This window comes from Paramisgurnus dabryanus, chromosome 18, assembly GCF_030506205.2.
Source record: "Paramisgurnus dabryanus chromosome 18, PD_genome_1.1, whole genome shotgun sequence".
In the NCBI taxonomy this organism is placed as follows: Eukaryota; Metazoa; Chordata; class Actinopteri; order Cypriniformes; family Cobitidae; genus Paramisgurnus; species Paramisgurnus dabryanus.
In genome coordinates, this window is record NC_133354.1 from 28,777,588 (window position 1) to 28,800,239 (window position 22,652).

Sequence of the window (22,652 nt, forward strand, 5' to 3'; positions counted from 1 at the left end):
CAGCGGTCTGTTTTCAGCGAAAGGCCTGTACTTTGGGCAAAACTTTCTAGTTTTCTCCCTAACGGACCAATATAATCCAATTCATGGACGCCCTCGAGCATAAAACCTTCACTGATAGGACTTAACTCTGGAAGAGATTCCCGGTAGGGCGCCATGGCTTAGCCGGTCAAAGCGCCTGTCTTGTAAACAGGAGATCCTGGGTTTAATCCCAGTGGTGCCTTCTTACCATGTTTGCGGTCCTCGGCCCCCACTCAGTGGCTTTCTTGTCACATTGTTGTATCTCTTCATACTGTGACTCATCCTCCCTCAAAACAGATTTTAAAATCCCAGCGGTGCCTTCAGTCTGTAGCCTGCTAAGGGCTTTCTTTGTTTCTGTTTATCAGATGAAATACAACCTCCTTATAATTCATGGTTGTTATGAAAGCTGTCATAACTTCCAGATATTTTTGGAAAACGGACCAATCTGATTTATGAACAACCTTTACCCTAAAGCCTTCACTAATAGGGCTTAATTTCCTGTCAGGACGCCATGTCTTTTGCCTGGCTTTGTTCTCAAGGGTGTCCATGGCCAAAGCACCTGTCTTGTAAGTGGGAGATTACGTGATCAAAATCGCAGTGGTGCCTTTTATCAGTGGTTGTGGTCTTTGGCCTTCATGAAAGGCAGAATGGCGTCAAGGAGATTAAACTTTCTTTTACCTGTCTAAATGAAAAGAAAGCCGTGCAATTTTAGGATGCCCTGGCATTGCTGTCCAAAGACCATGTCTTGTAAACGAATTGTTCGAATCCCAGCGTTTCCTTCCTTTGTCAGTCCCTGCTTTCCCATCTACATGAAAGGCAGGAGGTCCGGGCAGAAAATACGACTGAAATGTTCCCGTTTTCAATAGACCTGAAGCCATGTGACGTTAGGGTGCACAGCATCAGCCGGTCAAAGGGCCTGTCTTGTCAACAGACTGTTGAATTTCAAGCCATGCCTTCCTTTCAACGGCTGTTCTCCGGTTTAATTTGGAGAAAAGAGGTCCACAAGGAGGTTTGACTTTCTTGTACTTGGTTTAATTAAAATATAGCCATGGAGTTTAAGGATGTCCTGGCATAGCTGTTCAGTGATCATGTCTTGTAAACAGATTGTTCAATTCCAAGTGATTCCATCCTTTTAGTTGCTGTTTCTCCGTTCCACACGAAAGGCAGGAGGTCCAAAAAGAAAATATGACAGTCTTGTTCCTGTTTTCAAAAGATCTCAAGACATGTGACGTAAGGTTGCACACCATTGGCTGGTGAAAGTTCCTGTCCTTTCATCTGGAGATCCTGAATTCGTATCCCAAAAATGCCTTCCATTTGACAATTGTGCTCATTGGCATATGGAAAGAGCAGAAGGTAAAAATAGTAATTGTAACTCTTGGGCTGAAAAATACAAAAGCTAATAATAATTTAAATCTGTCTTCATCCAGAATTGTGTGCAAAACATCAGTGCTTTTGCATGTAGGCTCTGTGGCGCAATGGATAGCGCATTGGACTTCTAGATTATGAGTTGATGTGATTCAAAGGTTGTGGGTTCGAGTCCCACCAGAGTCGCAGGGTTTTAGCTCCGAAGACCCTGCTCAATGCATTTCATCTTACATTGTTGTTCCTGTTCATACTGTGACTCACCCTTCCACAATCGGCAGGTGGAGGGTGGCGCCGTGGCTTAGTTGGTTAAAGCACCTGTCTAGTAAACAGGAGATCCTGGGTTCGAATCCCAGCGGAGCCTTTATCATGTGGCCAACTAAAGTCCGTTTCTTTGGCTGTTTCTCAGTTGAGATATGGTACATCCTGATAATTCAGAGTTGTCACGACAGCGGTCTGTTTTCAGCGAAAGGCCTGTACTTTGGGCAAAACTTTCTAGTTTTCTCCCTAACGGACCAATATAGTCCAATTCATGGACGCCCTCGAGCATAAAACCTTCACTGATAGCTCAACTCTGGAAGAGATTCCTGGTAGGGTGCCATGGCTTAGCCGGTCAAAGCGCCTGTCTTGTAAACAGGAGATCCTGGGTTCGAATCCCAGTGGTGCCTTCTTACCATGTTTGCGGTCCTCGGCCCCCACTCAGTGGCTTTCTTGTCACATTGTTGTATCTCTTCATACTGTGACTCATCCTCCCTCAAAACAGATTTTAAAATCCCAGCGGTGCCTTCAGTCTGTAGCCTGCTAAGGGCTTTCTTTGTTTCTGTTTATCAGATGAAATACAACCTCCTTATAATTCATGGTTGTTATGAAAGCTGTCATAACTTCCAGATATTTTTGGAAAACGGACCAATCTGATTTATGAACAACCTTTACCCTAAAGCCTTCACTAATAGGGCTTAATTTCCTGTCAGGACGCCATGTCTTTTGCCTGGCTTTGATCTCAAGGGTGTCCATGGCCAAAGCACCTGTCTTGTAAGTGGGAGATTACGTGATCAAAATCGCAGTGGTGCCTTTTATCAGTGGTTGTGGTCTTTGGCCTTCATGAAAGGCAGAATGGCGTCAAGGAGATTAAACTTTCTTTTACCTGTCTAAATGAAAAGAAAGCCGTGCAATTTTAGGATGCCCTGGCATTGCTGTCCAAAGACCATGTCTTGTAAACTAATTGTTCGAATCCCAGCGTTTCCTTCCTTTGTCAGTCTCTGCTCTCCCATCTACATGAAAGGCAGGAGGTCCGGGCAGAAAATACGACTGAAATGTTCCCGTTTTCAATAGACCTGAAGCCATGTGACGTTAGGGTGCACAGCATCAGCCGGTCAAAGGGCCTGTCTTGTCAACAGACTGTTGAATTTCAAGCCATGCCTTCCTTTCAACGGCTGTTCTCCGGTTTAATTTGGAGAAAAAAGGTCCACAAGGAGGTTTGACTTTCTTGTACTTGGTTTAATTAAAATATTGCCATGGAGTTTAAGGATGTCCTGGCATAGCTGTTCAGTGATCATGTCTTGTAAACAGATTGTTCAATTCCAAGTGATTCCATCCTTTTAGTTGCTGTTTCTCCGTTCCACATGAAAGGCAGGAGGTATAAAAAGAAAATATGACAGTCTTGTTCCTGTTTTCAAAAGATCTGAAGACATGTGACGTAAGGTTGCACACCATTGGCTGGTGAAAGTTCCTGTCCTTTCATCTGGAGATCCTGAATTCGTATCCCAAAAATGCCTTCCATTTGACAATTGTGCTCATTGGCATATGGAAAGAGCAGAAGGTAAAAATAGTAATTGTAACTCTTGGGCTGAAAAATACAAAAGCTAATAATAATTTAAATCTGTCTTCATCCAGAATTGTGTGCAAAACATCAGTGCTTTTGCATGTAGGCTCTGTGGCGCAATGGATAGCGCATTGGACTTCTAGATTATGAGTTGATGTGATTCAAAGGTTGTGGGTTCGAGTCCCACCAGAGTCGTAGGGTTTTAGCTCCGAAGACCCTGCTCAATGCATTTCATCTTACATTGTTGTTCCTGTTCATACTGTGACTCACCCTTCCACAATCGGCAGATGGAGGGTGGCGCCGTGGCTTAGTTGGTTAAAGCGCCTGTCTAGTAAACAGGAGATCCTGGGTTCGAATCCCAGCGGAGCCTTTATCATGTGGCCAACTAAGGTCTGTTTCTTTGGCTGTTTCTCAGTTGAGATATGGTACATCCTGATAATTCAGAGTTGTCACGACAGCGGTCTGTTTTCAGCGAAAGGCCTGTACTTTGGGCAAAACTTTCTAGTTTTCTCCCTAACGGACCAATATAATCCAATTCATGGACGCCCTCGAGCATAAAACCTTCACTGATAGGACTTAACTCTGGAAGAGATTCCCGGTAGGGCGCCATGGCTTAGCCGGTCAAAGCGCCTGTCTTGTAAACAGGAGATCCTGGGTTCGAATCCCAGTGGTGCCTTCTTACCATGTTTGCGGTCCTCGGCCCCCACTCAGTGGCTTTCTTGTCACATTGTTGTATCTCTTCATACTGTGACTCATCCTCCCTCAAAACAGATTTTAAAATCCCAGCGGTGCCTTCAGTCTGTAGCCTGCTAAGGGCTTTCTTTGTTTCTGTTTATCAGATGAAATACAACCTCCTTATAATTCATGGTTGTTATGAAAGCTGTCATAACTTCCAGATATTTTTGGAAAACGGACCAATCTGATTTATGAACAACCTTTACCCTAAAGCCTTCACTAATAGGGCTTAATTTCCTGTCAGGACGCCATGTCTTTTGCCTGGCTTTGTTCTCAAGGGTGTCCATGGCCAAAGCACCTGTCTTGTAAGTGGGAGATTACGTGATCAAAATCGCAGTGGTGCCTTTTATCAGTGGTTGTGGTCTTTGGCCTTCATGAAAGGCAGAATGGCGTCAAGGAGATTAAACTTTCTTTTACCTGTCTAAATGAAAAGAAAGCCGTGCAATTTTAGGATGCCCTGGCATTGCTGTCCAAAGACCATGTCTTGTAAACAGATTGTTCAATTCCAAGTGATTCCATCCTTTTAGTTGCTGTTTCTCCGTTCCACACGAAAGGCAGGAGGTCCAAAAAGAAAATATGACAGTCTTGTTCCTGTTTTCAAAAGATCTGAAGACATGTGACGTAAGGTTGCACACCATTGGCTGGTGAAAGTTCCTGTCCTTTCATCTGGAGATCCTGAATTCGTATCCCAAAAATGCCTTCCATTTGACAATTGTGCTCATTGGCATATGGAAAGAGCAGAAGGTAAAAATAGTAATTGTAACTCTTGGGCTGAAAAATACAAAAGCTAATAATAATTTAAATCTGTCTTCATCCAGAATTGTGTGCAAAACATCAGTGCTTTTGTATGTAGGCTCTGTGGCGCAATGGATAGCGCATTGGACTTCTAGATTATGAGTTGATGTGATTCAAAGGTTGTGGGTTTGAGTCCCACCAGAGTCGCAGGGTTTTAGCTCCGAAGACCCTGCTCAATGCATTTCATCTTACATTGTTGTTCCTGTTCATACTGTGACTCACCCTTCCACAATCAGCAGCTGGAGGGTGGCGCCGTGGCTTAGTTGGTTAAAGTGCCTGTCTAGTAAACAGGAGATCCTGGGTTCGAATCCCAGCGGAGCCTTTATCATGTGGCCAACTAAGGTCTGTTTCTTTGGCTGTTTCTCAGTTGAGATATGGTACATCCTGATAATTCAGAGTTGTCACGACAGCGGTCTGTTTTCAGCGAAAGGCCTGTACTTTGGGCAAAACTTTCTAGTTTTCTCCCTAACGGACCAATATAATCCAATTCATGGACGCCCTCGAGCATAAAACCTTCACCGATAGGACTTAACTCTGGAAGAAATTCCCGGTAGGGCGCCATGGCTTAGCCGGTCAAATCGCCTGCCTTGTAAACAGGAGATCCTGGGTTCGAATCCCAGTGGTGCCTTCTTACGATGTTTGCGGTCCTCGGCCCCCACTCAGTGGCTTTCTTGTCACATTGTTGTATCTCTTCATACTGTGACTCATCCTCCCTCAAAACAGATTTTAAAATCCCAGCGGTGCCTTCAGTCTGTAGCCTGCTAAGGGCTTTGTTTGTTTCTGTTTATCAGATGAAATTCAACCTCCCTATAATTCATGGTTGTTATGAAAGCTGTCATAACTTTCAGATATTTTTGGAAAACGGACCAATCTGATTTATGAACAACCTTTACCCTAAAGCCTTCACTTATAGGACTTAATTTCCTGTCAGGACGCCATGTCTTTTGCCTGGCTTTGTTCTCAAGGGTGTCCATGGCCAAAGCACCTGTCTTGTAAGTGGGAGATTACGTGATCAAAATCGCAGTGGTGCCTTTTATCAGTGGTTGTGGTCTTTGGCCTTCATGAAAGGCAGAATGGCGTCAAGGAGATTAAACTTTCTTTTACCTGTCTAAATGAAAAGAAAGCCGTGCAATTTTAGGATGCCCTGGCATTGCTGTTCTAAAGACGATGTCTTGTAAACGAATTGTTCGAATCCCAGCGTTTCCTTCCTTTGTCAGTCCCTGCTTTCCCATCTACATGAAAGGCAGGAGGTCCGGGCAGAAAATACGACTGAAATGTTCCCGTTTTCAATAGACCTGAAGCCATGTGACGTTAGGGTGCACAGCATCAGCCGGTCAAAGGGCCTGTCTTGTCAACAGACTGTTGAATTTCAAGCCATGCCTTCCTTTCAACGGCTGTTCTCCGGTTTAATTTGGAGAAAAGAGGTCCACAAGGAGGTTTGACTTTCTTGTACTTGGTTTAATTAAAATATAGCCATGGAGTTTAAGGATGTCCTGGCATAGCTGTTCAGTGATCATGTCTTGTAAACAGATTGTTCAATTCCAAGTGATTCCATCCTTTTAGTTGCTGTTTCTCCGTTCCACATGAAAGGCAGGAGGTCCAAAAAGAAAATATGACAGTCTTGTTCCTGTTTTCAAAAGATCTGAAGACATGTGACGTAAGGTTGCACACCATTGGCTGGTGAAAGTTCCTGTCCTTTCATCTGGAGATCCTGAATTCGTATCCCAAAAATGCCTTCCATTTGACAATTGTGCTCACTGGCATATGGAAAGAGCAGAAGGTGAAAATAGTAATTGTATCTCTTGGGCTGAAAAATACAAAAGCTAATAATAATTTAAATCTGTCTTCATCCAGAATTGTGTGCAAAACATCAGTGCTTTTGCATGTAGGCTCTGTGGCGCAATGGATAGCGCATTGGACTTCTAGATTATGAGTTGATGTGATTCAAAGGTTGTGGGTTCGAGTCCCACCAGAGTCGCAGGGTTTTAGCTCCGAAGACCCTGCTCAATGCATTTCATCTTACATTGTTGTTCCTGTTCATACTGTGACTGACCCTTCCACAATCGGCAGCTGGAGGGTGGCGCCGTGGCTTAGTTGGTTAAAGCGCCTGTCTAGTAAACAGGAGATCCTGGGTTCGAATCCCAGCGGAGCCTTTATCATGTGGCCAACTAAGGTCTGTTTCTTTGGCTGTTTCTCAGTTGAGATATGGTACATCCTGATAATTCAGAGTTGTCACGACAGCGGTCTGTTTTCAGCGAAAGGCCTGTACTTTGGGCAAAACTTTCTAGTTTTCTCCCTAACGGACCAATATAATCCAATTCATGGACGCCCTCGAGCATAAAACCTTCACTGATAGGACTTAACTCTGGAAGAGATTCCCGGTAGGGCGCCATGGCTTAGCCGGTCAAAGCGCCTGTCTTGTAAACAGGAGATCCTGGGTTTAATCCCAGTGGTGCCTTCTTACCATGTTTGCGGTCCTCGGCCCCCACTCAGTGGCTTTCTTGTCACATTGTTGTATCTCTTCATACTGTGACTCATCCTCCCTCAAAACAGATTTTAAAATCCCAGCGGTGCCTTCAGTCTGTAGCCTGCTAAGGGCTTTCTTTGTTTCTGTTTATCAGATGAAATACAACCTCCTTATAATTCATGGTTGTTATGAAAGCTGTCATAACTTCCAGATATTTTTGGAAAACGGACCAATCTGATTTATGAACAACCTTTACCCTAAAGCCTTCACTAATAGGGCTTAATTTCCTGTCAGGACGCCATGTCTTTTGCCTGGCTTTGTTCTCAAGGGTGTCCATGGCCAAAGCACCTGTCTTGTAAGTGGGAGATTACGTGATCAAAATCGCAGTGGTGCCTTTTATCAGTGGTTGTGGTCTTTGGCCTTCATGAAAGGCAGAATGGCGTCAAGGAGATTAAACTTTCTTTTACCTGTCTAAATGAAAAGAAAGCCGTGCAATTTTAGGATGCCCTGGCATTGCTGTCCAAAGACCATGTCTTGTAAACGAATTGTTCGAATCCCAGCGTTTCCTTCCTTTGTCAGTCCCTGCTTTCCCATCTACATGAAAGGCAGGAGGTCCGGGCAGAAAATACGACTGAAATGTTCCCGTTTTCAATAGACCTGAAGCCATGTGACGTTAGGGTGCACAGCATCAGCCGGTCAAAGGGCCTGTCTTGTCAACAGACTGTTGAATTTCAAGCCATGCCTTCCTTTCAACGGCTGTTCTCCGGTTTAATTTGGAGAAAAGAGGTCCACAAGGAGGTTTGACTTTCTTGTACTTGGTTTAATTAAAATATAGCCATGGAGTTTAAGGATGTCCTGGCATAGCTGTTCAGTGATCATGTCTTGTAAACAGATTGTTCAATTCCAAGTGATTCCATCCTTTTAGTTGCTGTTTCTCCGTTCCACACGAAAGGCAGGAGGTCCAAAAAGAAAATATGACAGTCTTGTTCCTGTTTTCAAAAGATCTCAAGACATGTGACGTAAGGTTGCACACCATTGGCTGGTGAAAGTTCCTGTCCTTTCATCTGGAGATCCTGAATTCGTATCCCAAAAATGCCTTCCATTTGACAATTGTGCTCATTGGCATATGGAAAGAGCAGAAGGTAAAAATAGTAATTGTAACTCTTGGGCTGAAAAATACAAAAGCTAATAATAATTTAAATCTGTCTTCATCCAGAATTGTGTGCAAAACATCAGTGCTTTTGCATGTAGGCTCTGTGGCGCAATGGATAGCGCATTGGACTTCTAGATTATGAGTTGATGTGATTCAAAGGTTGTGGGTTCGAGTCCCACCAGAGTCGCAGGGTTTTAGCTCCGAAGACCCTGCTCAATGCATTTCATCTTACATTGTTGTTCCTGTTCATACTGTGACTCACCCTTCCACAATCGGCAGGTGGAGGGTGGCGCCGTGGCTTAGTTGGTTAAAGCACCTGTCTAGTAAACAGGAGATCCTGGGTTCGAATCCCAGCGGAGCCTTTATCATGTGGCCAACTAAAGTCCGTTTCTTTGGCTGTTTCTCAGTTGAGATATGGTACATCCTAATAATTCAGAGTTGTCACGACAGGGGTCTGTTTTCAGCGAAAGGCCTGTACTTTGGGCAAAACTTTCTAGTTTTCTCCCTAACGGACCAATATAGTCCAATTCATGGACGCCCTCGAGCATAAAACCTTCACTGATAGCTCAACTCTGGAAGAGATTCCTGGTAGGGCGCCATGGCTTAGCCGGTCAAAGCGCCTGTCTTGTAAACAGGAGATCCTGGGTTCGAATCCCAGTGGTGCCTTCTTACCATGTTTGCGGTCCTCGGCCCCCACTCAGTGGCTTTCTTGTCACATTGTTGTATCTCTTCATACTGTGACTCATCCTCCCTCAAAACAGATTTTAAAATCCCAGCGGTGCCTTCAGTCTGTAGCCTGCTAAGGGCTTTCTTTGTTTCTGTTTATCAGATGAAATACAACCTCCTTATAATTCATGGTTGTTATGAAAGCTGTCATAACTTCCAGATATTTTTGGAAAACGGACCAATCTGATTTATGAACAACCTTTACCCTAAAGCCTTCACTAATAGGGCTTAATTTCCTGTCAGGACGCCATGTCTTTTGCCTGGCTTTGATCTCAAGGGTGTCCATGGCCAAAGCACCTGTCTTGTAAGTGGGAGATTACGTGATCAAAATCGCAGTGGTGCCTTTTATCAGTGGTTGTGGTCTTTGGCCTTCATGAAAGGCAGAATGGCGTCAAGGAGATTAAACTTTCTTTTACCTGTCTAAATGAAAAGAAAGCCGTGCAATTTTAGGATGCCCTGGCATTGCTGTCCAAAGACCATGTCTTGTAAACTAATTGTTCGAATCCCAGCGTTTCCTTCCTTTGTCAGTCTCTGCTCTCCCATCTACATGAAAGGCAGGAGGTCCGGGCAGAAAATACGACTGAAATGTTCCCGTTTTCAATAGACCTGAAGCCATGTGACGTTAGGGTGCACAGCATCAGCCGGTCAAAGGGCCTGTCTTGTCAACAGACTGTTGAATTTCAAGCCATGCCTTCCTTTCAACGGCTGTTCTCCGGTTTAATTTGGAGAAAAGAGGTCCACAAGGAGGTTTGACTTTCTTGTACTTGGTTTAATTAAAATATAGCCATGGAGTTTAAGGATGTCCTGGCATAGCTGTTCAGTGATCATGTCTTGTAAACAGATTGTTCAATTCCAAGTGATTCCATCCTTTTAGTTGCTGTTTCTCCGTTCCACATGAAAGGCAGGAGGTATAAAAAGAAAATATGACAGTCTTGTTCCTGTATTCAAAAGATCTGAAGACATGTGACGTAAGGTTGCACACCATTGGCTGGTGAAAGTTCCTGTCCTTTCATCTGGAGATCCTGAATTCGTATCCCAAAAATGCCTTCCATTTGACAATTGTGCTCACTGGCATATGGAAAGAGCAGAAGGTGAAAATAGTAATTGTATCTCTTGGGCTGAAAAATACAAAAGCTAATAATAATTTAAATCTGTCTTCATCCAGAATTGTGTGCAAAACATCAGTGCTTTTGCATGTAGGCTCTGTGGCGCAATGGATAGCGCATTGGACTTCTAGATTATGAGTTGATGTGATTCAAAGGTTGTGGGTTCGAGTCCCACCAGAGTCGCAGGGTTTTAGCTCCGAAGACCCTGCTCAATGCATTTCATCTTACATTGTTGTTCCTGTTCATACTGTGACTCACCCTTCCACAATCGGCAGCTGGAGGGTGGCGCCGTGGCTTAGTTGGTTAAAGCGCCTGTCTAGTAAACAGGAGATCCTGGGTTCGAATCCCAGCGGAGCCTTTATCATGTGGCCAACTAAGGTCTGTTTCTTTGGCTGTTTCTCAGTTGAGATATGGTACATCCTGATAATTCAGAGTTGTCACGACAGCGGTCTGTTTTCAGCGAAAGGCCTGTACTTTGGGCAAAACTTTCTAGTTTTCTCCCTAACGGACCAATATAATCCATGTCATGGACGCCCTCGAGCATAAAACCTTCACTGATAGGACTTAACTCTGGAAGAGATTCCCGGTAGGGCGCCATGGCTTAGCCGGTCAAAGCGCCTGTCTTGTAAACAGGAGATCCTGGGTTTAATCCCAGTGGTGCCTTCTTACCATGTTTGCGGTCCTCGGCCCCCACTCAGTGGCTTTCTTGTCACATTGTTGTATCTCTTCATACTGTGACTCATCCTCCCTCAAAACAGATTTTAAAATCCCAGCAGTGCCTTCAGTCTGTAGCCTGCTAAGGGCTTTCTTTGTTTCTGTTTATCAGATGAAATACAACCTCCTTATAATTCATGGTTGTTATGAAAGCTGTCATAACTTCCAGATATTTTTGGAAAACGGACCAATCTGATTTATGAACAACCTTTACCCTAAAGCCTTCACTAATAGGGCTTAATTTCCTGTCAGGACGCCATGTCTTTTGCCTGGCTTTGTTCTCAAGGGTGTCCATGGCCAAAGCACCTGTCTTGTAAGTGGGAGATTACGTGATCAAAATCGCAGTGGTGCCTTTTATCAGTGGTTGTGGTCTTTGGCCTTCATGAAAGGCAGAATGGCGTCAAGGAGATTAAACTTTCTTTTACCTGTCTAAATGAAAAGAAAGCCGTGCAATTTTAGGATGCCCTGGCATTGCTGTCCAAAGACCATGTCTTGTAAACGAATTGTTCGAATCCCAGCGTTTCCTTCCTTTGTCAGTCCCTGCTTTCCCATCTACATGAAAGGCAGGAGGTCCGGGCAGAAAATACGACTGAAATGTTCCCGTTTTCAATAGACCTGAAGCCATGTGACGTTAGGGTGCACAGCATCAGCCGGTCAAAGGGCCTGTCTTGTCAACAGACTGTTGAATTTCAAGCCATGCCTTCCTTTCAACGGCTGTTCTCCGGTTTAATTTGGAGAAAAGAGGTCCACAAGGAGGTTTGACTTTCTTGTACTTGGTTTAATTAAAATATAGCCATGGAGTTTAAGGATGTCCTGGCATAGCTGTTCAGTGATCATGTCTTGTAAACAGATTGTTCAATTCCAAGTGATTCCATCCTTTTAGTTGCTGTTTCTCCGTTCCACACGAAAGGCAGGAGGTCCAAAAAGAAAATATGACAGTCTTGTTCCTGTTTTCAAAAGATCTCAAGACATGTGACGTAAGGTTGCACACCATTGGCTGGTGAAAGTTCCTGTCCTTTCATCTGGAGATCCTGAATTCGTATCCCAAAAATGCCTTCCATTTGACAATTGTGCTCATTGGCATATGGAAAGAGCAGAAGGTAAAAATAGTAATTGTAACTCTTGGGCTGAAAAATACAAAAGCTAATAATAATTTAAATCTGTCTTCATCCAGAATTGTGTGCAAAACATCAGTGCTTTTGCATGTAGGCTCTGTGGCGCAATGGATAGCGCATTGGACTTCTAGATTATGAGTTGATGTGATTCAAAGCTTGTGGGTTCGAGTCCCACCAGAGTCGCAGGGATTTAGCTCCGAAGACCCTGCTCAATGCATTTCATCTTACATTGTTGTTCCTGTTCATACTGTGACTCACCCTTCCACAATCGGCAGGTGGAGGGTGGCGCCGTGGCTTAGTTGGTTAAAGCACCTGTCTAGTAAACAGGAGATCCTGGGTTCGAATCCCAGCGGAGCCTTTATCATGTGGCCAACTAAAGTCCGTTTCTTTGGCTGTTTCTCAGTTGAGATATGGTACATCCTGATAATTCAGAGTTGTCACGACAGCGGTCTGTTTTCAGCGAAAGGCCTGTACTTTGGGCAAAACTTTCTAGTTTTCTCCCTAACGGACCAATATAGTCCAATTCATGGACGCCCTCGAGCATAAAACCTTCACTGATAGCTCAACTCTGGAAGAGATTCCTGGTAGGGCGCCATGGCTTAGCCGGTCAAAGCGCCTGTCTTGTAAACAGGAGATCCTGGGTTCGAATCCCAGTGGTGCCTTCTTACCATGTTTGCGGTCCTCGGCCCCCACTCAGTGGCTTTCTTGTCACATTGTTGTATCTCTTCATACTGTGACTCATCCTCCCTCAAAACAGATTTTAAAATCCCAGCGGTGCCTTCAGTCTGTAGCCTGCTAAGGGCTTTCTTTGTTTCTGTTTATCAGATGAAATACAACCTCCTTATAATTCATGGTTGTTATGAAAGCTGTCATAACTTCCAGATATTTTTGGAAAACGGACCAATCTGATTTATGAACAACCTTTACCCTAAAGCCTTCACTAATAGGGCTTAATTTCCTGTCAGGACGCCATGTCTTTTGCCTGGCTTTGATCTCAAGGGTGTCCATGGCCAAAGCACCTGTCTTGTAAGTGGGAGATTACGTGATCAAAATCGCAGTGGTGCCTTTTATCAGTGGTTGTGGTCTTTGGCCTTCATGAAAGGCAGAATGGCGTCAAGGAGATTAAACTTTCTTTTACCTGTCTAAATGAAAAGAAAGCCGTGCAATTTTAGGATGCCCTGGCATTGCTGTCCAAAGACCATGTCTTGTAAACTAATTGTTCGAATCCCAGCGTTTCCTTCCTTTGTCAGTCTCTGCTCTCCCATCTACATGAAAGGCAGGAGGTCCGGGCAGAAAATACGACTGAAATGTTCCCTGTTTTCAATAGACCTGAAGCCATGTGACGTTAGGGTGCACAGCATCAGCCGGTCAAAGGGCCTGTCTTGTCAACAGACTGTTGAATTTCAAGCCATGCCTTCCTTTCAACGGCTGTTCTCCGGTTTAATTTGGAGAAAAGAGGTCCACAAGGAGGTTTGACTTTCTTGTACTTGGTTTAATTAAAATATAGCCATGGAGTTTAAGGATGTCCTGGCATAGCTGTCCAAAGACCATGTCTTGTAAACAGATTGTTCAATTCCAAGTGATTCCATCCTTTTAGTTGCTGTTTCTCCGTTCCACACGAAAGGCAGGAGGTCCAAAAAGAAAATATGACAGTCTTGTTCCTGTTTTCAAAAGATCTGAAGACATGTGACGTAAGGTTGCACACCATTGGCTGGTGAAAGTTCCTGTCCTTTCATCTGGAGATCCTGAATTCGTATCCCAAAAATGCCTTCCATTTGACAATTGTGCTCATTGGCATATGGAAAGAGCAGAAGGTAAAAATAGTAATTGTAACTCTTGGGCTGAAAAATACAAAAGCTAATAATAATTTAAATCTGTCTTCATCCAGAATTGTGTGCAAAACATCAGTGCTTTTGCATGTAGGCTCTGTGGCGCAATGGATAGCGCATTGGACTTCTAGATTATGAGTTGATGTGATTCAAAGGTTGTGGGTTTGAGTCCCACCAGAGTCGCAGGGTTTTAGCTCCGAAGACCCTGCTCAATGCATTTCATCTTACATTGTTGTTCCTGTTCATACTGTGACTCACCCTTCCACAATCAGCAGCTGGAGGGTGGCGCCGTGGCTTAGTTGGTTAAAGTGCCTGTCTAGTAAACAGGAGATCCTGGGTTCGAATCCCAGCGGAGCCTTTATCATGTGGCCAACTAAGGTCTGTTTCTTTGGCTGTTTCTCAGTTGAGATATGGTACATCCTGATAATTCAGAGTTGTCACGACAGCGGTCTGTTTTCAGCGAAAGGCCTGTACTTTGGGCAAAACTTTCTAGTTTTCTCCCTAACGGACCAATATAATCCAATTCATGGACGCCCTCGAGCATAAAACCTTCACCGATAGGACTTAACTCTGGAAGAAATTCCCGGTAGGGCGCCATGGCTTAGCCGGTCAAATCGCCTGTCTTGTAAACAGGAGATCCTGGGTTCGAATCCCAGTGGTGCCTTCTTACGATGTTTGCGGTCCTCGGCCCCCACTCAGTGGCTTTCTTGTCACATTGTTGTATCTCTTCATACTGTGACTCATCCTCCCTCAAAACAGATTTTAAAATCCCAGCGGTGCCTTCAGTCTGTAGCCTGCTAAGGGCTTTCTTTGTTTCTGTTTATCAGATGAATTTCAACCTCCCTATAATTCATGGTTGTTATGAAAGCTGTCATAACTTTCAGATATTTTTGGAAAACGGACCAATCTGATTTATGAACAACCTTTACCCTAAAGCCTTCACTTATAGGACTTAATTTCCTGTCAGGACGCCATGTCTTTTGCCTGGCTTTGTTCTCAAGGGTGTCCATGGCCAAAGCACCTGTCTTGTAAGTGGGAGATTACGTGATCAAAATCGCAGTGGTGCCTTTTATCAGTGGTTGTGGTCTTTGGCCTTCATGAAAGGCAGAATGGCGTCAAGGAGATTAAACTTTCTTTTACCTGTCTAAATGAAAAGAAAGCCGTGCAATTTTAGGATGCCCTGGCATTGCTGTTCTAAAGACGATGTCTTGTAAACGAATTGTTCGAATCCCAGCGTTTCCTTCCTTTGTCAGTCCCTGCTTTCCCATCTACATGAAAGGCAGGAGGTCCGGGCAGAAAATACGACTGAAATGTTCCCGTTTTCAATAGACCTGAAGCCATGTGACGTTAGGGTGCACAGCATCAGCCGGTCAAAGGGCCTGTCTTGTCAACAGACTGTTGAATTTCAAGCCATGCCTTCCTTTCAACGGCTGTTCTCCGGTTTAATTTGGAGAAAAGAGGTCCACAAGGAGGTTTGACTTTCTTGTACTTGGTTTAATTAAAATATAGCCATGGAGTTTAAGGATGTCCTGGCATAGCTGTTCAGTGATCATGTCTTGTAAACAGATTGTTCAATTCCAAGTGATTCCATCCTTTTAGTTGCTGTTTCTCCGTTCCACATGAAAGGCAGGAGGTCCAAAAAGAAAATATGACAGTCTTGTTCCTGTTTTCAAAAGATCTGAAGACATGTGACGTAAGGTTGCACACCATTGGCTGGTGAAAGTTCCTGTCCTTTCATCTGGAGATCCTGAATTCGTATCCCAAAAATGCCTTCCATTTGACAATTGTGCTCACTGGCATATGGAAAGAGCAGAAGGTGAAAATAGTAATTGTATCTCTTGGGCTGAAAAATACAAAAGCTAATAATAATTTAAATCTGTCTTCATCCAGAATTGTGTGCAAAACATCAGTGCTTTTGCATGTAGGCTCTGTGGCGCAATGGATAGCGCATTGGACTTCTAGATTATGAGTTGATGTGATTCAAAGGTTGTGGGTTCGAGTCCCACCAGAGTCGCAGGGTTTTAGCTCCGAAGACCCTGCTCAATGCATTTCATCTTACATTGTTGTTTCTGTTCATACTGTGACTCACCCTTCCACAATCGGCAGCTGGAGGGTGGCGCCGTGGCTTAGTTGGTTAAAGCGCCTGTCTAGTAAACAGGAGATCCTGGGTTCGAATCCCAGCGGAGCCTTTATCATGTGGCCAACTAAGGTCTGTTTCTTTGGCTGTTTCTCAGTTGAGATATGGTACATCCTGATAATTCAGAGTTGTCACGACAGCGGTCTGTTTTCAGCGAAAGGCCTGTACTTTGGGCAAAACTTTCTAGTTTTCTCCCTAACGGACCAATATAATCCAATTCATGGACGCCCTCGAGCATAAAACCTTCACTGATAGGACTTAACTCTGGAAGAGATTCCCGGTAGGGCGCCATGGCTTAGCCGGTCAAAGCGCCTGTCTTGTAAACAGGAGATCCTGGGTTTAATCCCAGTGGTGCCTTCTTACCATGTTTGCGGTCCTCGGCCCCCACTCAGTGGCTTTCTTGTCACATTGTTGTATCTCTTCATACTGTGACTCATCCTCCCTCAAAACAGATTTTAAAATCCCAGCGGTGCCTTCAGTCTGTAGCCTGCTAAGGGCTTTCTTTGTTTCTGTTTATCAGATGAAATACAACCTCCTTATAATTCATGGTTGTTATGAAAGCTGTCATAACTTCCAGATATTTTTGGAAAACGGACCAATCTGATTTATGAACAACCTTTACCCTAAAGCCTTCACTAATAGGGCTTAATTTCCTGTCAGGACGCCATGTCTTTTGCCTGGCTTTGTTCTCAAGGGTGTCCATGGCCAAAGCACCTGTCTTGTAAGTGGGAGATTACGTGATCAAAATCGCAGTGGTGCCTTTTATCAGTGGTTGTGGTCTTTGGCCTTCATGAAAGGCAGAATGGCGTCAAGGAGATTAAACTTTCTTTTACCTGTCTAAATGAAAAGAAAGCCGTGCAATTTTAGGATGCCCTGGCATTGCTGTCCAAAGACCATGTCTTGTAAACGAATTGTTCGAATCCCAGCGTTTCCTTCCTTTGTCAGTCCCTGCTTTCCCATCTACATGAAAGGCAGGAGGTCCGGGCAGAAAATACGACTGAAATGTTCCCGTTTTCAATAGACCTGAAGCCATGTGACGTTAGGGTGCACAGCATCAGCCGGTCAAAGGGCCTGTCTTGTCAACAGACTGTTGAATTTCAAGCCATGCCTTCCTTTCAACGGCTGTTCTCCGGTTTAATTTGGAGAAAAGAGGTCCACAAGGAGGTTTGACTTTCTTGTACTTGGTTTAATTAAAATATAGCCATGGAGTTTAAGGATGTCCTGGCATAGCTGTTCAGTGATCATGTCTTGTAAACAGATTGTTCAATTCCAAGTGATTCCATCCTTTTAGTTGCTGTTTCTCCGTTCCACACGAAAGGCAGGAGGTCCAAAAAGAAAATATGACAGTCTTGTTCCTGTTTTCAAAAGATCTCAAGACATGTGACGTAAGGTTGCACACCATTGGCTGGTGAAAGTTCCTGTCCTTTCATCTGGAGATCCTGAATTCGTATCCCAAAAATGCCTTCCATTTGACAATTGTGCTCATTGGCATATGGAAAGAGCAGAAGGTAAAAATAGTAATTGTAACTCTTGGGCTGAAAAATACAAAAGCTAATAATAATTTAAATCTGTCTTCATCCAGAATTGTGTGCAAAACATCAGTGCTTTTGCATGTAGGCTCTGTGGCGCAATGGATAGCGCATTGGACTTCTAGATTATGAGTTGATGTGATTCAAAGGTTGTGGGTTCGAGTCCCACCAGAGTCGCAGGGTTTTAGCTCCGAAGACCCTGCTCAATGCATTTCATCTTACATTGTTGTTCCTGTTCATACTGTGACTCACCCTTCCACAATCGGCAGGTGGAGGGTGGCGCCGTGGCTTACTTGGTTAAAGCACCTGTCTAGTAAACAGGAGATCCTGGGTTCGAATCCCAGTGGTGCCTTCTTACCATGTTTGCGGTCCTCGGCCCCCACTCAGTGGCTTTCTTGTCACATTGTTGTATCTCTTCATACTGTGACTCATCCTCCCTCAAAACAGATTTTAAAATCCCAGCGGTGCCTTCAGTCTGTAGCCTGCTAAGGGCTTTCTTTGTTTCTGTTTATCAGATGAAATACAACCTCCTTATAATTCATGGTTGTTATGAAAGCTGTCATAACTTCCAGATATTTTTGGAAAACGGACCAATCTGATTTATGAACAACCTTTACCCTAAAGCCTTCACTAATAGGGCTTAATTTCCTGTCAGGACGCCATGTCTTTTGCCTGGCTTTGATCTCAAGGGTGTCCATGGCCAAAGCACCTGTCTTGTAAGTGGGAGATTACGTGATCAAAATCGCAGTGGTGCCTTTTATCAGTGGTTGTGGTCTTTGGCCTTCATGAAAGGCAGAATGGCGTCAAGGAGATTAAACTTTCTTTTACCTGTCTAAATGAAAAGAAAGCCGTGCAATTTTAGGATGCCCTGGCATTGCTGTCCAAAGACCATGTCTTGTAAACTAATTGTTCGAATCCCAGCGTTTCCTTCCTTTGTCAGTCTCTGCTCTCCCATCTACATGAAAGGCAGGAGGTCCGGGCAGAAAATACGACTGAAATGTTCCCGTTTTCAATAGACCTGAAGCCATGTGACGTTAGGGTGCACAGCATCAGCCGGTCAAAGGGCCTGTCTTGTCAACAGACTGTTGAATTTCAAGCCATGCCTTCCTTTCAACGGCTGTTCTCCGGTTTAATTTGGAGAAAAGAGGTCCACAAGGAGGTTTGACTTTCTTGTACTTGGTTTAATTAAAATATAGCCATGGAGTTTAAGGATGTCCTGGCATAGCTGTTCAGTGATCATGTCTTGTAAACAGATTGTTCAATTCCAAGTGATTCCATCCTTTTAGTTGCTGTTTCTCCGTTCCACATGAAAGGCAGGAGGTATAAAAAGAAAATATGACAGTCTTGTTCCTGTTTTCAAAAGATCTGAAGACATGTGACGTAAGGTTGCACACCATTGGCTGGTGAAAGTTCCTGTCCTTTCATCTGGAGATCCTGAATTCGTATCCCAAAAATGCCTTCCATTTGACAATTGTGCTCATTGGCATATGGAAAGAGCAGAAGGTAAAAATAGTAATTGTAACTCTTGGGCTGAAAAATACAAAAGCTAATAATAATTTAAATCTGTCTTCATCCAGAATTGTGTGCAAAACATCAGTGCTTTTGCATGTAGGCTCTGTGGCGCAATGGATAGCGCATTGGACTTCTAGATTATGAGTTGATGTGATTCAAAGGTTGTGGGTTCGAGTCCCACCAAAGTCGCAGGGTTTTAGCTCCGAAGACCCTGCTCAATGCATTTCATCTTACATTGTTGTTCCTGTTCATACTGTGACTCACCCTTCCACAATCGGCAGATGGAGGGTGGCGCCGTGGCTTAGTTGGTTAAAGCGCCTGTCTAGTAAACAGGAGATCCTGGGTTCGAATCCCAGCGGAGCCTTTATCATGTGGCCAACTAAGGTCTGTTTCTTTGGCTGTTTCTCAGTTGAGATATGGTACATCCTGATAATTCAGAGTTGTCACGACAGCGGTCTGTTTTCAGCGAAAGGCCTGTACTTTGGGCAAAACTTTCTAGTTTTCTCCCTAACGGACCAATATAATCCAATTCATGGACGCCCTCGAGCATAAAACCTTCACCGATAGGACTTAACTCTGGAAGAAATTTCCGGTAGGGCGCCATGGCTTAGCCGGTCAAATCGCCTGTCTTGTAAACAGGAGATCCTGGGTTCGAATCCCAGTGGTGCCTTCTTACGATGTTTGCGGTCCTCGGCCCCCACTCAGTGGCTTTCTTGTCACATTGTTGTATCTCTTCATACTGTGACTCATCCTCCCTCAAAACAGATTTTAAAATCCCAGCGGTGCCTTCAGTCTGTAGCCTGCTAAGGGCTTTCTTTGTTTCTGTTTATCAGATGAAATTCAACCTCCCTATAATTCATGGTTGTTATGAAAGCTGTCATAACTTTCAGATATTTTTGGAAAACGGACCAATCTGATTTATGAACAACCTTTACCCTAAAGCCTTCACTTATAGGACTTAATTTCCTGTCAGGACGCCATGTCTTTTGCCTGGCTTTGTTCTCAAGGGTGTCCATGGCCAAAGCACCTGTCTTGTAAGTGGGAGATTACGTGATCAAAATCGCAGTGGTGCCTTTTATCAGTGGTTGTGGTCTTTGGCCTTCATGAAAGGCAGAATGGCGTCAAGGAGATTAAACTTTCTTTTACCTGTCTAAATGAAAAGAAAGCCGTGCAATTTTAGGATGCCCTGGCATTGCTGTTCTAAAGACGATGTCTTGTAAACGAATTGTTCGAATCCCAGCGTTTCCTTCCTTTGTCAGTCCCTGCTTTCCCATCTACATGAAAGGCAGGAGGTCCGGGCAGAAAATACGACTGAAATGTTCCCGTTTTCAATAGACCTGAAGCCATGTGACGTTAGGGTGCACAGCATCAGCCGGTCAAAGGGCCTGTCTTGTCAACAGACTGTTGAATTTCAAGCCATGCCTTCCTTTCAACGGCTGTTCTCCGGTTTAATTTGGAGAAAAGAGGTCCACAAGGAGGTTTGACTTTCTTGTACTTGGTTTAATTAAAATATAGCCATGGAGTTTAAGGATGTCCTGGCATAGCTGTTCAGTGATCATGTCTTGTAAACAGATTGTTCAATTCCAAGTGATTCCATCCTTTTAGTTGCTGTTTCTCCGTTCCACATGAAAGGCAGGAGGTCCAAAAAGAAAATATGACAGTCTTGTTCCTGTTTTCAAAAGATCTGAAGACATGTGACGTAAGGTTGCACACCATTGGCTGGTGAAAGTTCCTGTCCTTTCATCTGGAGATCCTGAATTCGTATCCCAAAAATGCCTTCCATTTGACAATTGTGCTCACTGGCATATGGAAAGAGCAGAAGGTGAAAATAGTAATTGTATCTCTTGGGCTGAAAAATACAAAAGCTAATAATAATTTAAATCTGTCTTCATCCAGAATTGTGTGCAAAACATCAGTGCTTTTGCATGTAGGCTCTGTGGCGCAATGGATAGCGCATTGGACTTCTAGATTATGAGTTGATGTGATTCAAAGGTTGTGGGTTCGAGTCCCACCAGAGTCGCAGGGTTTTAGCTCCGAAGACCCTGCTCAATGCATTTCATCTTACATTGTTGTTTCTGTTCATACTGTGACTCACCCTTCCACAATCGGCAGCTGGAGGGTGGCGCCGTGGCTTAGTTGGTTAAAGCGCCTGTCTAGTAAACAGGAGATCCTGGGTTCGAATCCCAGCGGAGCCTTTATCATGTGGCCAACTAAGGTCTGTTTCTTTGGCTGTTTCTCAGTTGAGATATGGTACATCCTGATAATTCAGAGTTGTCACGACAGCGGTCTGTTTTCAGCGAAAGGCCTGTACTTTGGGCAAAACTTTCTAGTTTTCTCCCTAACGGACCAATATAATCCAATTCATGGACGCCCTCGAGCATAAAACCTTCACTGATAGGACTTAACTCTGGAAGAGATTCCCGGTAGGGCGCCATGGCTTAGCCGGTCAAAGCGCCTGTCTTGTAAACAGGAGATCCTGGGTTTAATCCCAGTGGTGCCTTCTTACCATGTTTGCGGTCCTCGGCCCCCACTCAGTGGCTTTCTTGTCACATTGTTGTATCTCTTCATACTGTGACTCATCCTCCCTCAAAACAGATTTTAAAATCCCAGCGGTGCCTTCAGTCTGTAGCCTGCTAAGGGCTTTCTTTGTTTCTGTTTATCAGATGAAATACAACCTCCTTATAATTCATGGTTGTTATGAAAGCTGTCATAACTTCCAGATATTTTTGGAAAACGGACCAATCTGATTTATGAACAACCTTTACCCTAAAGCCTTCACTAATAGGGCTTAATTTCCTGTCAGGACGCCATGTCTTTTGCCTGGCTTTGTTCTCAAGGGTGTCCATGGCCAAAGCACCTGTCTTGTAAGTGGGAGATTACGTGATCAAAATCGCAGTGGTGCCTTTTATCAGTGGTTGTGGTCTTTGGCCTTCATGAAAGGCAGAATGGCGTCAAGGAGATTAAACTTTCTTTTACCTGTCTAAATGAAAAGAAAGCCGTGCAATTTTAGGATGCCCTGGCATTGCTGTCCAAAGACCATGTCTTGTAAACGAATTGTTCGAATCCCAGCGTTTCCTTCCTTTGTCAGTCCCTGCTTTCCCATCTACATGAAAGGCAGGAGGTCCGGGCAGAAAATACGACTGAAATGTTCCCGTTTTCAATAGACCTGAAGCCATGTGACGTTAGGGTGCACAGCATCAGCCGGTCAAAGGGCCTGTCTTGTCAACAGACTGTTGAATTTCAAGCCATGCCTTCCTTTCAACGGCTGTTCTCCGGTTTAATTTGGAGAAAAGAGGTCCACAAGGAGGTTTGACTTTCTTGTACTTGGTTTAATTAAAATATAGCCATGGAGTTTAAGGATGTCCTGGCATAGCTGTTCAGTGATCATGTCTTGTAAACAGATTGTTCAATTCCAAGTGATTCCATCCTTTTAGTTGCTGTTTCTCCGTTCCACACGAAAGGCAGGAGGTCCAAAAAGAAAATATGACAGTCTTGTTCCTGTTTTCAAAAGATCTCAAGACATGTGACGTAAGGTTGCACACCATTGGCTGGTGAAAGTTCCTGTCCTTTCATCTGGAGATCCTGAATTCGTATCCCAAAAATGCCTTCCATTTGACAATTGTGCTCATTGG

At 44.0% G+C, this 22,652-nt stretch overlaps 36 non-coding genes across 36 annotated transcripts; all 36 read left to right on the forward strand.

The window, feature by feature from the left end:
• The first annotated feature begins 147 nt into the window (after positions 1 to 147).
• Positions 148 to 220, forward strand: trnat-ugu (transfer RNA threonine (anticodon UGU)). Its single transcript has one exon. It is a non-coding gene; the product is annotated as a tRNA-Thr (tRNA).
• A 1,259-nt stretch (positions 221 to 1,479) lies between these two features.
• On the forward strand, positions 1,480 to 1,569 carry trnar-ucu (transfer RNA arginine (anticodon UCU)). The gene is given in 2 exon segments: positions 1,480 to 1,516; positions 1,534 to 1,569. It is a non-coding gene; the product is annotated as a tRNA-Arg (tRNA).
• A 101-nt stretch (positions 1,570 to 1,670) lies between these two features.
• trnat-agu (transfer RNA threonine (anticodon AGU)) lies at positions 1,671 to 1,744 on the forward strand. Its single transcript has one exon. It is a non-coding gene; the product is annotated as a tRNA-Thr (tRNA).
• A 230-nt stretch (positions 1,745 to 1,974) lies between these two features.
• Positions 1,975 to 2,048, forward strand: trnat-ugu (transfer RNA threonine (anticodon UGU)). Its single transcript has one exon. It is a non-coding gene; the product is annotated as a tRNA-Thr (tRNA).
• A 1,259-nt stretch (positions 2,049 to 3,307) lies between these two features.
• On the forward strand, positions 3,308 to 3,397 carry trnar-ucu (transfer RNA arginine (anticodon UCU)). Its single transcript is given in 2 exon segments — positions 3,308 to 3,344; positions 3,362 to 3,397. It is a non-coding gene; the product is annotated as a tRNA-Arg (tRNA).
• Positions 3,398 to 3,498: 101 nt separating this feature from the next.
• On the forward strand, positions 3,499 to 3,572 carry trnat-agu (transfer RNA threonine (anticodon AGU)). The gene has a single exon. It is a non-coding gene; the product is annotated as a tRNA-Thr (tRNA).
• A 232-nt stretch (positions 3,573 to 3,804) lies between these two features.
• trnat-ugu (transfer RNA threonine (anticodon UGU)) lies at positions 3,805 to 3,878 on the forward strand. Its single transcript has one exon. It is a non-coding gene; the product is annotated as a tRNA-Thr (tRNA).
• Positions 3,879 to 4,789: 911 nt separating this feature from the next.
• Positions 4,790 to 4,879, forward strand: trnar-ucu (transfer RNA arginine (anticodon UCU)). The gene is given in 2 exon segments: positions 4,790 to 4,826; positions 4,844 to 4,879. It is a non-coding gene; the product is annotated as a tRNA-Arg (tRNA).
• A 101-nt stretch (positions 4,880 to 4,980) lies between these two features.
• On the forward strand, positions 4,981 to 5,054 carry trnat-agu (transfer RNA threonine (anticodon AGU)). Its single transcript has one exon. It is a non-coding gene; the product is annotated as a tRNA-Thr (tRNA).
• A 232-nt stretch (positions 5,055 to 5,286) lies between these two features.
• trnat-ugu (transfer RNA threonine (anticodon UGU)) lies at positions 5,287 to 5,360 on the forward strand. The gene has a single exon. It is a non-coding gene; the product is annotated as a tRNA-Thr (tRNA).
• A 1,260-nt stretch (positions 5,361 to 6,620) lies between these two features.
• On the forward strand, positions 6,621 to 6,710 carry trnar-ucu (transfer RNA arginine (anticodon UCU)). Its single transcript is given in 2 exon segments — positions 6,621 to 6,657; positions 6,675 to 6,710. It is a non-coding gene; the product is annotated as a tRNA-Arg (tRNA).
• A 101-nt stretch (positions 6,711 to 6,811) lies between these two features.
• On the forward strand, positions 6,812 to 6,885 carry trnat-agu (transfer RNA threonine (anticodon AGU)). The gene has a single exon. It is a non-coding gene; the product is annotated as a tRNA-Thr (tRNA).
• Positions 6,886 to 7,117: 232 nt separating this feature from the next.
• Positions 7,118 to 7,190, forward strand: trnat-ugu (transfer RNA threonine (anticodon UGU)). The gene has a single exon. It is a non-coding gene; the product is annotated as a tRNA-Thr (tRNA).
• Positions 7,191 to 8,449: 1,259 nt separating this feature from the next.
• On the forward strand, positions 8,450 to 8,539 carry trnar-ucu (transfer RNA arginine (anticodon UCU)). The gene is given in 2 exon segments: positions 8,450 to 8,486; positions 8,504 to 8,539. It is a non-coding gene; the product is annotated as a tRNA-Arg (tRNA).
• A 101-nt stretch (positions 8,540 to 8,640) lies between these two features.
• On the forward strand, positions 8,641 to 8,714 carry trnat-agu (transfer RNA threonine (anticodon AGU)). The gene has a single exon. It is a non-coding gene; the product is annotated as a tRNA-Thr (tRNA).
• Positions 8,715 to 8,944: 230 nt separating this feature from the next.
• Positions 8,945 to 9,018, forward strand: trnat-ugu (transfer RNA threonine (anticodon UGU)). The gene has a single exon. It is a non-coding gene; the product is annotated as a tRNA-Thr (tRNA).
• Positions 9,019 to 10,277: 1,259 nt separating this feature from the next.
• Positions 10,278 to 10,367, forward strand: trnar-ucu (transfer RNA arginine (anticodon UCU)). Its single transcript is given in 2 exon segments — positions 10,278 to 10,314; positions 10,332 to 10,367. It is a non-coding gene; the product is annotated as a tRNA-Arg (tRNA).
• Positions 10,368 to 10,468: 101 nt separating this feature from the next.
• trnat-agu (transfer RNA threonine (anticodon AGU)) lies at positions 10,469 to 10,542 on the forward strand. The gene has a single exon. It is a non-coding gene; the product is annotated as a tRNA-Thr (tRNA).
• A 232-nt stretch (positions 10,543 to 10,774) lies between these two features.
• trnat-ugu (transfer RNA threonine (anticodon UGU)) lies at positions 10,775 to 10,847 on the forward strand. Its single transcript has one exon. It is a non-coding gene; the product is annotated as a tRNA-Thr (tRNA).
• Positions 10,848 to 12,106: 1,259 nt separating this feature from the next.
• On the forward strand, positions 12,107 to 12,196 carry trnar-ucu (transfer RNA arginine (anticodon UCU)). Its single transcript is given in 2 exon segments — positions 12,107 to 12,143; positions 12,161 to 12,196. It is a non-coding gene; the product is annotated as a tRNA-Arg (tRNA).
• A 101-nt stretch (positions 12,197 to 12,297) lies between these two features.
• On the forward strand, positions 12,298 to 12,371 carry trnat-agu (transfer RNA threonine (anticodon AGU)). Its single transcript has one exon. It is a non-coding gene; the product is annotated as a tRNA-Thr (tRNA).
• A 230-nt stretch (positions 12,372 to 12,601) lies between these two features.
• Positions 12,602 to 12,675, forward strand: trnat-ugu (transfer RNA threonine (anticodon UGU)). The gene has a single exon. It is a non-coding gene; the product is annotated as a tRNA-Thr (tRNA).
• Positions 12,676 to 13,935: 1,260 nt separating this feature from the next.
• trnar-ucu (transfer RNA arginine (anticodon UCU)) lies at positions 13,936 to 14,025 on the forward strand. The gene is given in 2 exon segments: positions 13,936 to 13,972; positions 13,990 to 14,025. It is a non-coding gene; the product is annotated as a tRNA-Arg (tRNA).
• Positions 14,026 to 14,126: 101 nt separating this feature from the next.
• trnat-agu (transfer RNA threonine (anticodon AGU)) lies at positions 14,127 to 14,200 on the forward strand. Its single transcript has one exon. It is a non-coding gene; the product is annotated as a tRNA-Thr (tRNA).
• Positions 14,201 to 14,432: 232 nt separating this feature from the next.
• trnat-ugu (transfer RNA threonine (anticodon UGU)) lies at positions 14,433 to 14,506 on the forward strand. The gene has a single exon. It is a non-coding gene; the product is annotated as a tRNA-Thr (tRNA).
• Positions 14,507 to 15,766: 1,260 nt separating this feature from the next.
• On the forward strand, positions 15,767 to 15,856 carry trnar-ucu (transfer RNA arginine (anticodon UCU)). The gene is given in 2 exon segments: positions 15,767 to 15,803; positions 15,821 to 15,856. It is a non-coding gene; the product is annotated as a tRNA-Arg (tRNA).
• Positions 15,857 to 15,957: 101 nt separating this feature from the next.
• trnat-agu (transfer RNA threonine (anticodon AGU)) lies at positions 15,958 to 16,031 on the forward strand. Its single transcript has one exon. It is a non-coding gene; the product is annotated as a tRNA-Thr (tRNA).
• Positions 16,032 to 16,263: 232 nt separating this feature from the next.
• trnat-ugu (transfer RNA threonine (anticodon UGU)) lies at positions 16,264 to 16,336 on the forward strand. The gene has a single exon. It is a non-coding gene; the product is annotated as a tRNA-Thr (tRNA).
• Positions 16,337 to 17,595: 1,259 nt separating this feature from the next.
• Positions 17,596 to 17,685, forward strand: trnar-ucu (transfer RNA arginine (anticodon UCU)). The gene is given in 2 exon segments: positions 17,596 to 17,632; positions 17,650 to 17,685. It is a non-coding gene; the product is annotated as a tRNA-Arg (tRNA).
• Positions 17,686 to 17,786: 101 nt separating this feature from the next.
• Positions 17,787 to 17,860, forward strand: trnat-agu (transfer RNA threonine (anticodon AGU)). Its single transcript has one exon. It is a non-coding gene; the product is annotated as a tRNA-Thr (tRNA).
• A 1,259-nt stretch (positions 17,861 to 19,119) lies between these two features.
• trnar-ucu (transfer RNA arginine (anticodon UCU)) lies at positions 19,120 to 19,209 on the forward strand. Its single transcript is given in 2 exon segments — positions 19,120 to 19,156; positions 19,174 to 19,209. It is a non-coding gene; the product is annotated as a tRNA-Arg (tRNA).
• A 101-nt stretch (positions 19,210 to 19,310) lies between these two features.
• trnat-agu (transfer RNA threonine (anticodon AGU)) lies at positions 19,311 to 19,384 on the forward strand. Its single transcript has one exon. It is a non-coding gene; the product is annotated as a tRNA-Thr (tRNA).
• A 232-nt stretch (positions 19,385 to 19,616) lies between these two features.
• Positions 19,617 to 19,690, forward strand: trnat-ugu (transfer RNA threonine (anticodon UGU)). The gene has a single exon. It is a non-coding gene; the product is annotated as a tRNA-Thr (tRNA).
• A 1,260-nt stretch (positions 19,691 to 20,950) lies between these two features.
• trnar-ucu (transfer RNA arginine (anticodon UCU)) lies at positions 20,951 to 21,040 on the forward strand. The gene is given in 2 exon segments: positions 20,951 to 20,987; positions 21,005 to 21,040. It is a non-coding gene; the product is annotated as a tRNA-Arg (tRNA).
• Positions 21,041 to 21,141: 101 nt separating this feature from the next.
• Positions 21,142 to 21,215, forward strand: trnat-agu (transfer RNA threonine (anticodon AGU)). The gene has a single exon. It is a non-coding gene; the product is annotated as a tRNA-Thr (tRNA).
• Positions 21,216 to 21,447: 232 nt separating this feature from the next.
• trnat-ugu (transfer RNA threonine (anticodon UGU)) lies at positions 21,448 to 21,520 on the forward strand. Its single transcript has one exon. It is a non-coding gene; the product is annotated as a tRNA-Thr (tRNA).
• The last annotated feature ends 1,132 nt before the right edge of the window (positions 21,521 to 22,652 follow it).